The 10,948-nt window shown below is 38.9% G+C and overlaps 1 pseudogene; it reads left to right on the top strand.

Annotated features, from left to right (window-relative positions):
- The first annotated feature begins 5,612 nt into the window (after positions 1-5,612).
- LOC118760669 (5S ribosomal RNA) lies at positions 5,613-5,731 on the top strand (annotated as a pseudogene).
- Positions 5,732-10,948: the final 5,217 nt, after the last annotated feature.

The raw sequence follows: 10,948 nt of genomic DNA, 5'->3' as shown, positions 1-10,948 counted from the left end.
CCCCTGGACGGCAACTTAGGGCAAAAGAGAGAAGCAACCTCTATGTCATTTTATCTTTCTTCCTATTTTAGAAGGTTGTTATTCTATCACAAAAGCTTTAAATCTAACCAAACATTTTTTCAGGTTATTATTCATTATTATTTCCACACAAAAGCACATTATTAAAAATTTCTCAGGATGGAGATACTGCTTCTGAAATAGCATCTGATTAAATGTGTTTGTTGTTGTTTTTGTTTTTTTGCTTGGTTTTTTTTTTTTATATCTGATAGATCCCGTCTATAGCAAAAGCTCTAAGACAGAACCAAGGGGAAAAATTTTCCCTCCATACACTTTGTTATCAGGTTGAGGGTTCGTCAACACTAATTTTACTTTATTGGCATATGACTATTCAAAATTGTTCATGTTGACTCAAAACAGTACCTCTTTAACAGTGCTATTCAAAAGCTCTACTCTTGATATGATACCCTTTGCTAATTACCATTTCATGTGTGTGATCCAATTTGCTTTCAATACAGTCATTACCTTGCCTTGTTTTGGTGGAATCTGAGTGGATATGAAAAGTCCCCAAATTAATAGCTCTGCCAGTGGCTACTACTATAAAATAATAGCTTAAAGCTACCAGAACATGAAAACTCAGTAGTTTAATATATTAAGCATTTATTATTGCTTACAAATCTGCAGGTCAGGTGAGTAATTCTGGTCTCTGCTGGTTTGACCTTCACCAGCTATGGGTTGGGTAATTAGTTTTGTTGGTCGTGGCAATGAACTTGCACATAGGACCAGTTAGAGCCTGGCTGGTTTAGGATGCCCTCAGTATTATTGATGGTTGATTGCTTCTTAGCTAGAGTAACAGGAGAAACTAAGCCAGTATTTCAGTCGCCATAGCCAGTAGGCTATTTGTCACTCAAATGACAAGAACACTCAAATGACAATGATCAAGAGAGTGAGTGACACTATTGAAGAACGCTGAGGTTTAGCCTCGGATCTGGCACACTATCATCGCTGCTACATTCCATTAGTTGAAACAAGTCACAGCATTAGATCAAATTCAAGAATATAGAGACTCCACCTTTTAACAAGAGGAGTCGTAGACTCACTTTACAAGAACATACATGCAAGAATTGTGAATATATATGGCCATTTTTAAATCATTCAATTCCAGAAATTAACTGCATAGTTTCAAAATGTGCTCCAGAAACTGCGGTTTCTGTGTGCTATTAATTGTTGCCAGACAAAAATTATACATATGTACAAATACAAAAAGATAGCAAAATAGATGTCCACGGGCAAACATAACTAATTCTACATTTATGAGATCCCTTTCTGCAATGCTTAGAAATGAACAGGCAGAGACAGCGGCTCCAACTCTGCCACGAGAGTAGCTGCTCCTCCCACAGTGAAGGATCTCCCTTTCCTCGCAGAAGAATCAATTCACCAACGTTCGGGGTCCCACAAAGTCATCAGGTATTAAACAAATAGCAATAATTGCTGCCAATTTCATTAGCAGTTTAGAGCCAAGTTCAGCATGGTAGATTCCCAAGGTTAGCCCCCCTCATTGTGTTCTGTTCTCATGCTTACTAAGAGGAAGAGAATATACAACAGACTCGTGGACCTCTTTGTAAGAATCCAACCCCTTAGCACATCAAGCTGTACTATGTTCCAAAAGAACCCCCCACACTGCCATAGATTTCTTAGGGAAGAGCCTCGGGACCTGCACCTGTGTGGGAGACCTTGAAGAAGTTCCTGGCTCCTGGCTTCGGATTGGCACAGCACTAGCCATTGCGGTCACTTGGGGAGTGAATCATCAGACAGAAGATCTTCCTCTCTGTCTCTCCTCCTCTCTGCATATCTGACTTTGCAATAAAAAATAAACAAATTTTAAAAAAAGAATTCTTAGGGAAGAGATCCCTCTGCACCTGCTGAGAAGTAACACCAGGTATTTATTGGTGTTTTATCATCCATTTTTAAATAAAAAAGAACTGAATGTTGGTTTCACATACACACACAGCCAAATTCTTGTTAAAGCTCAACACATGAGTTTGGCATCATGCTGTTAGATTAGATCATAAGGATGGAGAAACCATGAATGTGATTCATGTCCTTGTAAGAAAAGACACAACGAAATGGACATTTGTCCTAGAGCATAAAACATAGATTATGTGCCTTCATCCCATACTGAAGTGCCCAGATTTGAGAAAGCTCAACTGCCTGCTAATGTGTACCGGGAGGCAGCTGAGGATGGCTCAAGCAATTGGGTTCGTATCACCACATCAGAGTTCCCGATTTCATTTCCAGCTTTGTTCTGGCCCAGTCCCAACTCTCGCAGACATATAGGGAGGAACCCCCGGTCTATTTCATTCTCTTTACCCCTCCCATCCCTTCTTTCTCTATGAGAGGAAGTGAGTCAAAGTTGCATGGAGGACAGAGGGAGGGTGAGAGGGGAAGGAAGACGCAGGGTACGTAATCTCTGCCATGTAAGAACACAGCAAGATGTCAATGAGCAAACCAGGAAGAACTTGCAACAGATCAAGTTAGCTGGCGCTTTGACATTGGTTCTCCCAGCCTTCAGAACTGTGGTGAGTAAATCTCTGTTGGTAAGAAGAAGCCTACTATGTGACATTTTTAATAGAGCAGTTTGAATGGACAGTAAATATGGATCACTGCAGATTAGGGTACCATTGTTGGTTGACTCTCCAAAAGGCAGAATTCAGTTTCCCATGCTTTTTGAGTGAAGGGATTATTTTTTCCAAACAGCATATTTCAGGATGCACATTAGAAAAAAAATGCCTCACTTAAAGTATAAATTTCAATTAAATAAATGTTTCAAAAATGCAAATTCATGTAAAATGCTTATTGTTTTTCTCACATGTGCTTATTGCACTTAAAGTCCATTCAGAGAAAATTTTGACAGTCAAAATAAGCAACTAAAAAGAAGCAATTGGAGAAAAAAATAATAAATTGTTTTTAAAGAAGGACAAAGCCAAGAATGGAAATAGTGCAAGAAGTCAGATAAAATAGCCCAGTGGCTGATACATGTCTTAAGCACCCTACAAGCAGTGTGTTGAAACAGTTTGGGTATACACTTTAATTTGAATGAGCAAGCAAGGAAAACTAACATGCATTAATACTCATTCTAGAATTTTAAATTTATTTCACTATGCACCAATTGCTTAGGTTGCCAAGGACACTGATTGAGACATGGCCCTTGTCCTGAAGTGGCTTACAATTTGTGTAGCAGGAGTTGGTCAACTTTATAACCCACAGCCATGTCCTGCCACACCCTATAATGGTAAATAAATTTAGTTGGAACAGTCTGTGTCCCTCTATTTGTATATTGTCAATGGTTGTTTTTGTCTTGTAACAGTAGAGTTAGGTAGTTGCTACAGGGACCATATGGCTTGAAGAACCCAAAGCATTTACTGTCTGGTCTTTTATACAAATGCTTAGTGATTGCTGTTAGGTTCTAGGCTCATCTTTAACTGTGCTAGTTCTGTATTCTTTCTCTTTTAGAATGCTTCCTCCCACACCACCTTAAAATTTAATTTGCTATTATTCTCTATCCTTAGCTATTGATGGGCACTAGAGATATTTCCTAAAAGTTCTAAATTCTCACTGTGAAAACAAAGACCTGCTGTGTCTGCTATACTGGTGATTCTTCTGTCAAGATCATGTTGACACATAGCTGATAGAAAAACAAGAAATGTGACCCTTCATATTTGCAGTGCATATGAAATATTGCAGTTATTGCTATAATGGTGTCTTGCTTTGGAAGCTCTAAAGCATGTTGCCATAATTAGCCTCTTTGACAGGCCAAGGAGGGAAGATCATCTACATTATCACAGTCCAATTGCAGAAGCAGATACAAAGGATTCACATGATTCACACAAGGGCTTGATTCCCTAACAGTAAAAGCTACTCCCATGTGTTAGCAACAGGATTGTTATTTTATTATAGTCACTGCGTCAATCTGGGCTGCTAAAACAAAATGCTATGGACTTGTTGGTTTTGGAACAACAGAAGGTTTTATTCTCCTGATGATAACGGCTGGATCTCAAGCATCCAAATGCTAGCAGGGTTCAGGCTCTTGGAAGGGTTGTCTTAAGTTGCAGATTATTCTCTTCCTCTTGTATCCTTCCATGGGAGGAAGGGACCTCTCTAGGGTCACTTTTAGGAAGCCACTAATCCTCTTCACAAGAGCTTCATCCTCATGACCTCATCACTTCTCCAAATCCACACCTTCTCAGAGCAACCCACTGAGGATCGGGATTGCTTTACAATGTATGGATTTAGGTGTAACCCAACCACTTACCCCACTGCATCAAGGGAAAACAAAATGGCCAGGCCCTTCTCCAACCCAACTCCAGCTATTGACATTGAACTAGACTTCCATGAATTTTCTCCTTCAGGCCGTAATTTCAATTTTGCTACTCTCTTCCTCCAAATGATGCATGACAACATGCTTATCAGCACTATGACTAGATGAGAGGAAGATGGTGCAAAACTCAGTGTTATGTTTTTTTCTTCCAGGAATTCCGCTGGGATGTTATTTCTGCCTCTATGATTTTGAAGCCTAATCGTGGTTGTCTTCCTTCCTCCTTTTGCTCGCTACTGACACTGCTTCTAGCCCTACATTAAGGTGGCAATGGTAAAGACATGTAAACCCAGAATGAATGCAATCTCTCTATATCAACCATTTTCCTTCAATGAAAGCATTTCCTAGAAGAAAAGGTAAATTTCTTTCTCATAGTTCTTAAAATAGATTCCTAAAACTCAAACATACAGCCTGGAAATTCAAAGTGTTTTCATAAAAGATATAGAGGCAAGACCATTATCTCGCAGGAATGCTGGGACACAGTTGCTATATAATTCTGAAACTCCACTCACTCACTTTGTCCTCCATGTATTGTATTTCAATAAAAACTTAATAAACAGAATATTAAAGATTTGAAGAATTATACAAAGTATTACATTTCTAACCCTGCCATTTATTTTATTTTTATGAGATATCAGGACTAGTTTAATAAGTATAATAAACATAAACTCTGGCATTTATAACACTATTCACCAGATTAATACAGATAATATTTTCTGGAGCTGCCATTTTAATAGGAATAAATGGATAAACAGATATTTCTTTGATTTTTCCTTCCAAGATTGTAAGAACCCAATTTTTGAAAGCAAATTAACAAACAAAATCAATATTTTCTCCATTAATTCCATATTCACAAAGAGTTTCACTAGCAGAGGACAGAATAAGATAAGCTGGCATTGGACTAGCCAATGCTGCCTTTGACGCATATTAAAAAGTTCTTTCTACTCTTAGTCTTAAATTGTTGTCTGGATTTACTATTCATGGTGTCTTTATAAAATCATAGGACATGTAGCTGAGTATATTTTACAGTTGCCTATCTGAGGTTCATCGAAGGCCAATGGAAGCAGGGTGTTTTTTATCATTAGCATCTCCTAATTTATCACCCTCTTTCCTCCTGTCATTGGCAGTCCAAGATGATGATGACTTTAAGAGGTTACAAGGATATAAAAAAGAATACCAATATTCTTTCTTAGATTTCAAATAAAGTATAAAATGGTAAGTATTCAAAAATAAGTCCCTTGTCTATGGCCATACCACCCTGATCGCGCCTGATCTCGTCTGATTTCAGAAGCTGAGCAGGATTGGGCCTGGTTAGTACTTGGATGGGAGACCATCTGGGAATATCAAGTGCTGTAGTGCTCGCTTCAGCAGCACATATACCAAAATTGGAACGATACAGAGATTACCATGGCCCCTGCGCAAGGATGACATGCAGAAATAAGCCCTTTAAGACCAAAGCTGGGGCCTGGTGCAGTAGCCTAGCAGCTAAAGTCCTCACCTCGCATGCACCAGGATCCCATACGGGTGCCAGTTCTAATTGCAGTGACCCAGCTACCCATCCAGCTCCCTGTTTGTGGTCTGAGAAAGCAGTCAAGGACAACCCAAAGCCTTGGGACCATGCATCCATGTGAGAGACCCAGATGAAGCTCCTGGCTCCTGGCTTCAGATCAGCACAGCATCAGCTATTCAGGCCGCTTGGGGAGTAGATCAGCAGACGAAAGATCTTCCTCTCTGTTTCTTCTCCTCTCTGTATATCTGACTTTCCAATAAAAACAAAATAAATCTTTAAACAAAAAGAGACCAAAGCTGTATCACGTAGGCACTGCACAAAATGTGTACACAGCTCAACACCTTACAAATTCACTTGAAGTCTAAATGTTGATGTCTGAAGACTGCCCCCATCCAACATTATCAATGAGGAGATACCTAAACATAGTGGTCACATCCATTTTATGTATAAAATGACAAGTAAATTAAAAGCTTGATTAATATCAAATATTAGTGAAAGCAACGGTAGTTAAAGAGTTCTGGAACTTGTGGAGGAGTTTGATTTTGTAACACTAGTCACAATTTTACACACACACGCACGCACACACACACACATACAGTATGGTCCATAAAATCCATTATATACCATGTAACAGAACTTTTTCACAAGCATACCAGAGATACAAATATGGATGTCTGTCATGGAATTATTTTGTTGGATATTCTATAAATTGAGATATTCTACTGTAATAAATACAACTGAACATGTTCCTTAGGATCCCCCACCCATGAGGACAACACAGAAACACTATTCTAGGTACTGATAAAAAAGGAAATTTTCAAATATAATTAAGACCTCAAACAGTTACCCCTAAAGTATGGAGGCTTTCTGGATGACTCAGAACTAATCACACAAGACATCTAAAAGTTGAAACTTTTCTCTGGCTGGTTGCAGAAGAGGAAATTAGGGATTTGAAATGTGTAAAGAATTCAGTGTTACGTTGCAGACTTGATGGAAGAAGCAGCCACAGGGCCAAGAATGCAGACAACCTGCAGGAGGTAACAGAAGCCAGCGAGGAAATGGAAATGCAGTCCCACACGTGCAAGGAACCAAATTCTCCCTGGAAGTAGAGCCCAAACATCCGGACAGACATACAGTTAGCAGAGGCTCTGCCCACACAAATCTTGGGCTTCCGATAAACAGAAAGAGACTGATAACACATGCATGTTGTTTCAAACTGTTATGTTTGTAAAACTAACATTACACCATAATGTAATATTAATGCAGCTGTGTAACACTGTGGTAATAAATGAACTCCACCACTTAGCCGCTTACCAGAACTGAAAAGTAGCTTGCTTGATCTCTGTGTCTCAAAGAAATGACTTAGCTTGGGCTGCAATATGCGCCCAAGCTTTATCAGAAAAGCAGTCTGAACTGCATCTTCCTGATCCATGATCCCTCATGTTTTCCAGAGTTGAGGTATCCGGAGGGCTGTGCACCTTTTTGCAGGCTGGAAGTCAGAACTCTCTGGCCAGAGCTAGTCATGAGACATCAGCAGATGGGAAGGCAGGAAGCAAATGATAGGGAATAAATCAAAATATTCAATATATCCTTCTGCATCTGCCATAGGTACCAGATGAAATCCTTCCTATGATCAGATGAGAAACACATTAGCGATATCTTTTAACAAATGAAGTAACTGAAGCTCAGAAAGGACATGTAATAAGCCCAGGCTCACACAGATGGCCAGATTAGATACAAACTTAGTTCTATGTAATAGGAAAACCTATAACACTCTTCTCCTGTGCCATGTTGCCTTTTCCCAGCCCAAAGTGGCTTTAAAGGGACTGCTACAGAGAGAAATAAGTGGATGAGCTGCAATTTGAAGGTTATCCCTAAAACTAGATCTTTAACTCATCTTCAAAAAAAATTTTTTAAAGGCAGAGCTATACAGAAAGAAGGACCAGAGGCAAAAAGATCTTCCACATTACTCCCCAAATGGATGCAACATCTAGAGTTGGGTTAATCCAAAGCTAGGACCCTGGAGCTTCTTCCAGGTCCCCCACCTGGATGCAGGGGACCAAAAACTTGGGCCATCCTCTTCTGCTTTTCCAGGTTCAACCACAACTCAAAACGGCATGGGGGCTTAACCTCTTACACCACAGCACCAGTCCTTTGACTGACCTTTAAAATATAACACAACACCTGCAACATGAGATTAAATCCGTATTTCATCAATCTATGGTGCAGTAGATGATAACTTTGCCTTTTATGTTTCACTAAGGAAAGAAAACAAACCCTGCCAATTAAACCATGATGTACAAAGACAGTAAGACACAGTGTAACAGTGCATCTCAGCAGGGTTGAAATGTAGCAATAGCATCCTTACTCAACGGTGTGGCAGGTAAGATTATCCTAGTGGAATCTCCTCATTGCAGTGTGTCTTAAGGCTCCACGAGCTGGGCCATGACTACTATTGATAACTATTCATTTGAGAATCATTTGGCCATTTCAGTAATTCATACAAGACATGCATCTCCACATACTTCTGAAGCAAGTTAAAACAATTAACCAATTAACATAACCATTGAAGAAATATTACACATTTAGAGATGACAATGGCAACTTACATTTAACAGTATATGTCGATATAGTATACGATGTAGCAGTCTAGGTTTACTAATTATTTTCTCCAATTACAGCTCTATGAATTAAATATTATCTCCTCCACTATAAATATGAAATAATTCATGTACAAAGAAACCAAGGACACACAACTGTAAAGAGGGAAAGTAAGAAATCAAACTCAGCTTTCTGGCTTGAGAACTCAAGAATCCAACCCAATCCTACAATCTCCTTGCCAAACTGATCCCTTTTGGTAGAATTTCTACCTCTTTCTCTACTTTATTCCTGTCATCCAATTCGTAATTATTTTCAGAGCACAGTCTACACTTTCCTTTGTAACAATCCTATTACTCTCAAGGGTCCAGTCTTATTTTCTCTAACCCCCTACAAAATATTGTCCTTCAGTGAGGATGTGGATCATATGCTGTCTTGTACAATACTAATATTCAATCAATAGTTCTGATGGACTAATAAAGCACCCACATTGACACATCTAAATTCCTGGATTTGTGAGTCATGCCAAAAAGGATCAAGTGAAGGGCTTGTATAAAACGGGGAGATTGCTCTGAGATTTCTAGATGAGACTTAAATGCCATATGCCATGCAAGCTTTTCAGAGGGAAGCAAAGAGCAATTTCATAGAAACACACACACACACACACACACACACCCAACAGAAGAAGAGGGGACTGCAGAGGCAGCTGCTGGAGTGATGCAGATGCAAGCCAAGGAAAGTTGGCACCCTCTGGAAACAAGGAGAAGCTAGAAGCACATTTTTCCCTGCAGGCTCCAGAGAGAGTCCAGCCTTGTTGATATTTTTATTTAGCCTTAGTAACACAGCTTTTTTTGGGGGGGGCAGTATTTTTGGCCCCCAGATCCATGAAACAATAAATTTAAGCTTTTTTGAACCAGCCAGCTTGTAAGAATTTGCTATAGCATTTGCAGGAAATGGATATGGCACCTACTCAATTTAATATTTTCAAAATAAGAAATGAATTACATAATTTTGCTTTTCAACTGGGTTTTTGGGCACAGTATCTTGAACAATGAAACTTATAAACATATAACTCTACAATATACATTTTGGTTAATTATTTTTGAAAACTGTGATTAAATCATTAGATGTTAAGAAAGGGAAGATCTATGAATATGATTAAGTGATATCACCTCAGCCTCCTATCTGCAGTTAAAGGCAAGTGATAGGATATGTTGATGTTTGTTACCAAAAGGAGAAAATTTCTCAGATATATGCTTTTAAGGAATGGGAATGTAAGCTTTCATCGAGGTTAAGTGATAGGTTTCATTTCCCATCAGAAACATCTCTACTATTTATTTCTTTTAGCAGAAATATAAAATGAGCAATTTTAGAATGAACACATCAAAAAACTGTGCACTCCAAGGTGTCACATGAAGACAACTGGTTCTTGCAAATAAAAATTGATGATCCTGACTCTCCAGAAATACATTTTCAAGTTTAATAGTAGTCTAGTTTTTTCTAAATCCTTAATAACTGCAATTTCTTGAATCATTCCTAAATTAACTATAGGATCTCTATAGTTGAAATAAAGGAGAAAAATCATTGCACAAGATTTTGATCGATACAAAATTAATATTGCAGGTGCAATAAAACTCTGGAGTGAGTTCATAATGAAAACTTCAGTGCACCCTGTACGTACTGCCAAAATAAGCAGGAAGTGACTTTTCCTTGGAGCCGTCAGATGTTTCTTCTGTCTGCAAACAGAGCAAAATCCAGGACATTTCACTACTGGAGAATCTCTAATGAGTGGTTAGTAAAATACCCACCTTTCTGACTGCCACTGAATATCAAAAAATTACTCACTTCTGACTCAGTAATTACCCAACCAAATTTAGATCAAGTGGTCGTCACGTCATCCAAATTAGTACCTGACAAGGAAAGCTTTTGGCAAGGTTGGCAGCTGAGAAACAGGAAGTGAGTTGCAAAACATTATTAAAACTTGAAAATAACAGGCTTAAAGGTGTATGATCTACCATTCAAACACTCCAAATCTACTCTGGAGAGAATCATCATTCCCCAGGCAGAAGCTCAGGAACGCCATGGAGGAGACGAAGGGATACATACTGGCTCACTGTCGTAGAAAGTCATGATAGGATCATGGGACATTGAAAAAGAAACAGCCCTCAATTTTTACTCACGCAGAGGGCTGCAGCCAGTGCTCGGAAAGGATTTAATTATCATTACCACTATGTTTTCATATACACCAAACTCTTGTATTTGTAATGAGGTAGAAGTTCTAATTGTTTGCAGCTAACTCCAAGGGCCAAAGTTATGCTATGAAAAACTCTTGTAAGTATCTGGGTTACCTAATCCACTCACAGTCAAGTGCTCAGATTGCTTTATAGTCCAAGATGAAATAGCAGGAGATTGACCTTAGAATCTGTCCAAGCACCTTGTGTGATTCAAATGAAAGGACACAGAGAAAG

This window comes from Ochotona princeps, chromosome 8 (assembly GCF_030435755.1).
Source record: "Ochotona princeps isolate mOchPri1 chromosome 8, mOchPri1.hap1, whole genome shotgun sequence".
Lineage (NCBI taxonomy): Eukaryota > Metazoa > Chordata > Mammalia > Lagomorpha > Ochotonidae > Ochotona > Ochotona princeps.
The sequence above is the reverse complement of the archived record's forward strand: the minus strand, read 5'-3'. Positions and strand labels throughout refer to the sequence as shown.